This window comes from Alexandromys fortis, unplaced genomic scaffold (assembly GCF_014885135.2).
Source record: "Alexandromys fortis isolate MF-2015 unplaced genomic scaffold, M_Fortis_MF-2015_v1.1 scaffold_187, whole genome shotgun sequence".
NCBI lineage: Eukaryota > Metazoa > Chordata > Mammalia > Rodentia > Cricetidae > Alexandromys > Alexandromys fortis.
This window is the reverse complement of record NW_026068088.1, coordinates 2,362,941-2,368,946: the sequence shown is the minus strand read 5'-3', so window position 1 is coordinate 2,368,946 and position 6,006 is coordinate 2,362,941. Positions and strand designations below refer to the sequence as shown.

At 43.0% G+C, this 6,006-nt stretch overlaps 1 long non-coding RNA gene across 1 annotated transcript; it reads left to right on the top strand.

Moving 5' to 3' along the window:
* The first annotated feature begins 333 nt into the window (after window positions 1-333).
* On the top strand, window positions 334-3,131 carry LOC126488694 (uncharacterized). Its single transcript, XR_007588782.1, has 3 exons — window positions 334-428; window positions 1,369-1,549; window positions 2,712-3,131. It is a non-coding gene; the product is annotated as an uncharacterized lncRNA (long non-coding RNA).
* The last annotated feature ends 2,875 nt before the right edge of the window (window positions 3,132-6,006 follow it).

Genomic DNA, 6,006 nt, shown 5'->3' with positions numbered 1-6,006 from the left:
ACCAACAAAAGAATAAAATATGATAGAATATGCATGAGACCCCAAAAAGAAGCAGCATGGTTGGAATGCCTAGTATGCCCCTGAAAGCTACGTATGTTGCAGACTTAGTACCCAGCTTCTGTGGTAGTGGGATATGTCTGGATTATGATGGGGCTGACGTCATCAATGTACTAATCCACTGATGAGTTCAATGGCTTATTGGAAGATGGACAGGTAAATACCTGATGCAATTATTTGTAAAGGCGGATCTTGTCCCTGGAACTTTCTCAATCTGTTTACTTCATGACTGCCAGAAAAACAGCCTCCTCTGCTATGCTCCAGCCACCATGACAGTCTGCTTCACAGCAAGTCCAAAAGGTGGAGCCCCCTGACCATAAACTGAAGCAGTGACCCCAAATGAGTCCTTGCTATTAAATCATTTGTCTCAGGTATTTGTCACAGAAAAGAAAGAAAGAAGGGAGGGGGGAGGGGAGGAAGCAAGGGAAGGAGGAGAAGGGAAGGAAAGGGAAGAGAGGGAGGGAGGGAAGGAGAGAGGGAGGGAGGGAGGGAGGGGAGAAGGAAGGAAGGAAGGAAGGAAGGAAGGAAGGAAGGAAGGAAGGAAGGAAGGAAGGAAGGAAGGAAGGAAGGAAGGAAGGCAGGCGACTAACACAGAAAACCAGTCCCGGGAACTGAGTTGTTATGAACATGCCTGACTACCAGAAGCCTTTGGAACTGGTTTCCAGAAGAAACTGGAAAAGTCTAGAGAAGTAAGCAAGCAAAAGCTTAGAGTCCTAATGGCAGAGCTTACAGAGTGGCTGGGGTGTGAGCACAGAAGATCACACTGCTAACAGGAGTAGAGATAGTAAAGACTGCCCTGAGGTTTCAGAATAGAAGACGCTACTGAGAACTGGAGCAGAGGCACGAATGCTGAATTCTGGGAAAGAGCTTGTATCCATCTGTCCATGCCCTGAGACCTGCCGAAGGTGATGCACTAATTGATTAACCTGAGGACATTTTTAAAGGAAGGAAGCATACAGGCTGTCGCATGGGTTTTACTGGCCACTTTTAGCAAATATGCAATGAGTATCAGAAGCAAAAAGCAGAGCAGAAAGTTTTAATGAACTCACAGCTTTTTCTAGAAAAGTGTGTTTAAAGTTGAGGCCAAGGCAGACAAGGATATTAAAGACAGTAACACAATCCTTTGAAAGAAGTCAAGTGCCTTGTACTGGGACAGTAAGATGGATGCGTTGAGAATCAGCAAAACACCTTTTATCCCAGGCTCAAGGGAAAACGTGTAAATTTCCTTTAGAGGCTAGTGCCTCTGGGGTGCTCTGATGGTTCAGAAATGCTTAGGATGTTGTTGTCCCATGATTCTTTTCTCTCGTCCAGCCATTCAGATACTCACAGGTCACTACACCCATGATCTAAGAGGATGCGGCTATTGCTTGAGCTGGCGTCACCCATGTGATGCTGGTTTTATGAGAACGCACAAAGCAAGAGTGGTGGTGACCTCATGGTTTCCACTTAGACTGGAAAGGGAAGTGTGGGAAGCCAAGCACTGTGTAGTAAGGTCAGTGTCCCTGCAAGAAAACCTTGAAAGGGTAATGCACAAAGCTTTGACAGCGAAACCTTGCTGCAATGGAGGCCCCGGGAAGTCAGAAATGTCAGGAACGTGGAATGTCTGCCAAAGAAAGGCACAGGAAGCAGATAACGCCATCCTAAATGAGTAGCCATGCCTAAAGAGATAGCTAGGAAGACCCCAGCTGTGTTTTCCCTTTCGCTTTTCTGCCACAAGGACGGCTATTTATGCCACCATGTGCTCTTTCCATGATGCGCTGTGCCATCAAAAGCCCCAAATGATGCAGCAACCAACCATGGACTGGAATCTCCAAACCCCTAAGTCAAAATAAACATTTCCTTTTTAAATGGTTGATTTATCTCAATTGCAGTAATGTAAGCCTGCACAGCACTGCGTCTGAGTTACAGTATGGAGTTCTCAGTTACAACAGCAGAGAGAGAGAGAGAGAGAGAGAGAGAGAGAGAGAGAGAGAGAGAGAGAGAGCGAGCAGAGACTACAGAGATAGCAGAGAAGCAAATACGCCACTCAAGTGTTTCTGTTCCCAGCCTGTTTCTCTATCCTCTTCTGGACCAAAACAGAAGATGTGAACATGAATTCCCCCTATTCAGTCTTGCTGCCACTCACTGCAACCAGCTATGAATAATCTAATGGTTCCCTTTCCAGTGCCTGTGAGCTCAGCCCTGGAACAAGGGATCGAGGGAAATGAGGGGAATGTCCACACCACCATCACCACCACCCTGGTGCTTTTTGCTTCTCTAGCAGGACCCTTTGCTCTCAAGCCATTTTAATGAGAAGCAGCCCCTGTGTGCATATTTTCTGTAAAGTGTGAGGAGAGTCAGAATAGCTATACTCACCAGTCAGCTTCAGAACGTATGATTCATTCAGTCTACGGGAAGGCCCAGGCAAGCGTTCCAACGTGCAGAGTTGAGAATCTAATGAAGGATGAGTTGAATGAGAGAATGTCCCACTACACATCCAGATAGGGCATTCCCCAGGGCAGTCCCTAGTTGGAACACTTCCCAACACACATTTCCTAGCAGCTCTCACTAGAAACCATGGTGCCAGCTTCTATGCTGACAGAAGGGGAGAATTTCTACCCCTAAGACCAAGACTTATGAAATGTAACTTTTCCCCTTTCTTGCTCCTCTACCAGGACAACATGACGTACTCCTCATATAAGCCAACGGAAGTGACTCTCGGGACGTTTCTACCGAGTACTTGTGTAATTCATCACAACTCAGATTCAGAGATGTCTGGTTGGTTCACTGAACTGCCATAATGCAAAAACCAGTCCCTCCTTCCTATTCTGAAGGTAAATGTCATTTTTTTTAATTAACTTTTTTTAATTTTTTCTTTTTTGAGACAGGGTTTCTCTGTAGCTTTGGAGTCTGTCCTGGAACTAGCTTTTTTTTTTTTTTCTTTTAATTTTATTGAGCTCTACATTTTTCTCTGCTCCCCTCCCTTCCTCTCCCCTTCCCTTCTTCCCTCTCCCATGGTCCCCATGCTCCCAATTAACTCAGGAGATCTAGTCTTTTTCTACTTCTCATGTAGATTAGATCCATGTATGTCTCTCTTAGGGTCCTCATTGATGTCTAGGTTCTCTGGGATTGTGAATTGTCAGTTGGTTTTCTTTGCTTTATGTCTAAAACCTACCTATGAGTGAGTACATGTAATTGCCTTTCTGGGTTATCTCACTCAGTATGATGTTTTCTAGATACATCCATTTGCCTTCAAATTTCAGCCATCATGGCTTCTTACATTATAAATTAATTTTGTCACCTTTTATATAAATGTTTATATAAAATAATCTAGTTCAAATTCCGGGTGTGTCTCTTTTGCTTAATTATCTATTCATGAGCTCCATCTATGTTTAAGATTTATTTATAGTTTATTTTTATTTCTGAATAGTAAACCATTATATTAGAATACACAAAAAATTTTAGCGAAGCTATTATTGACAGACATTGGTGTTGTTTCTACTATTAGGCTATTGTGAATGATGGCATAATACTTTGTACGTCTTTCTAGATATGCGCCTAACTATTTTTGTTTCTGAAGCTAAAAGTTAAAAAAAAATGGGTTATCGGGTGTGTGTCGCAATTTATAGGATGGGTTCATAGATTCCACAGTCCTCCTCCCTTCAGAAGAAAGAGGATAAGTTCATACTCTCACATGTGAGCCACAGTCACTCCCTTCTAATGAAGAGAATAGGAGAAGTTGGGGTGTGTTGTGTCAAAGTAGAGCAAGTAGGCATTGTAGCTGTGAGAACCCAGTTGTCATTTCAGGAGAACATTTGAGGTGATCTATACAGAGATCTATGTGGTGAGAAGCTAAGGCCTTCTGTGGATAGTCATGTGACTGAGTCATTGTGAAAGCAAAGTCTCCAACTGCAGTCGAGTCTGCAGAAGAGCTGCTATCTACTGAAAATTCACAAGAGACCCTTAGCCCCGAATCATACAGTAGAGCCCTTCCACAGCGTTGACACAAAGAAACAGCAGAGACATAGGTGTGCATATCGCTCCAGTCACTAAACTGTGGAATCGTTCATTACCCATATGCTTACTGTGCATGCATTCAACCTTAGTGGACATAGCAATTTTTTTTCTCTCAGACCAGTGTGTTTGAGACTATTTTACCTTTCCAAATACTTGGCCAATATTCAGAATCAACAGAATTGCCAATTTTGGCTCTACTGAGTGGGTAAGTTACTTACACTGTGGTTTAATTTGCATTTCCCTGATGACTAAGGAAGTTGAGTGTGCTTTTTTTTTGTGGTAACTGAACTTTTAGATATCACTTTTGAGATTTTTGAAGATTTAGATATCACTTGCTCCAGTCTTTTTTATCTTCCTATAAGGAAGTTTTCTATCTTCCTATAAGGGTTTGCAGGACAGCTCTACACATAAAATAAAAATAAAACTTTTTAAAAGATCTTCTGGCTTCTGACTTGCTTTTTTGTTCTCTGACTAATACTGGTTGGTGAGCTGATACTTTTATTTATTTTAAAGACATTTAACATTTTTATTGTGTGCATGAAAACATCTTGTTGTATGTATTGAACTTATATCCAGAGAACTCATGTCAGAATATACTTTTGTCAATTAATTTTTTTTGAATGGTCTCATTGGCTAACCTCACTATGGAGACCAGGTTTGAACTCACAGAGGTCCACTTACTTCTGCTGGGATTTAAGGGCATATAACGCCTGGTCAGGTTTTAGAAAAAGTATATTTGGAAAAGTATGGAGATTAATTCTGGCTTTATCTTAAAGATGTAAAGAGCTAGAAAGAGTTGCTCATGCCCTTATTGAAAAGAAAAGGTGTTGGACAAAATGCAAGCTAATGGAACTTCTTGTGCCCTTAAAAGAACTGAGATCACAGAGTAAAAGAATTTAACCAAATCTGGGAAGGCACTGGTTCATACTTGGGAAACTGGGTGGCCTCCTTCAGATGCCATCTAAACCAGTAACAACCATTGCCGGAAATGTACTTACTTTTAATAATTTACTTATTTATTTTTATGTGTGTGGGTATTTTGCCCAAGAGGGAATCCAATCCCCTGGAACTAGAGTTACAGATAACGGTGGGTGCTGGGAACTGAACCCCGTCTCTCTGGAAACATAGTCACTGAGTGCTCTTAACCACTGGGCCACCTCTCCAGCTCCTCACCTCAAATCTTATAATTATGACTCCAGGTTGAGTGTGGCTAGTGAGAGAGTGAGCTGGCTGGTGTTTACCCCTTGCAGTTTTGCTGTTAGAATCCTGGTAGGACTTCACAAGGAAACTTACAGGAAATCATGAGGAAGGTTTTCCTCATTAGGCATACAAAGTTCCTTGGCTGGAGGAGAAGAAGAGTAACCACCATCCTCTGCCAACAATTCATCTGTCCCAGCTGGGCGGTGGTGGCGCACGCCTTTAATCCCAGCACTCGGGAGGCAGAGGCAAGTGGATCTTTGTGAGTTCAGGGCCAGCCTGGTCTACAAGAGCTAGTTCCAGGACAGACTCCAAAGCTAAAGAGAAACTCGGTCTCAAAAAAACAAAAAGAAAAAAGAAAGAAAGAAAAAAATCCATACGTCCAATCTGTCCTATCTTATCCTATGTGTCTAGGAAGAGTGCTTACACTGTTTGCAAAGACAAGTGAAAACATTTCCTGTGGTAATTCAGAGTCTCACTGCTGCTGGGACCAGGAAAAGGGAAAAAGTGTTTTTTCCCTGAGAGAGAGAGCAAGAAAGGGAGTCTAGAGTTAGCAGTAAATGTGGAGAAGGGGTGGGAACATCAGTGGAGGCTTCTAAGAAGCCGTGTCTGATTAAAATGGAAACCTAACTGGAGTATCAGAGACCCTCCCCTTGCCATGGCGACTACTCTAACGGAGTACAGCTGTATAGACGGTGAGTAGAGCGGCAGCAGAGCGGACCACTAGAAGCGCCGGGGGGGGGGGGGGGGGGCGTG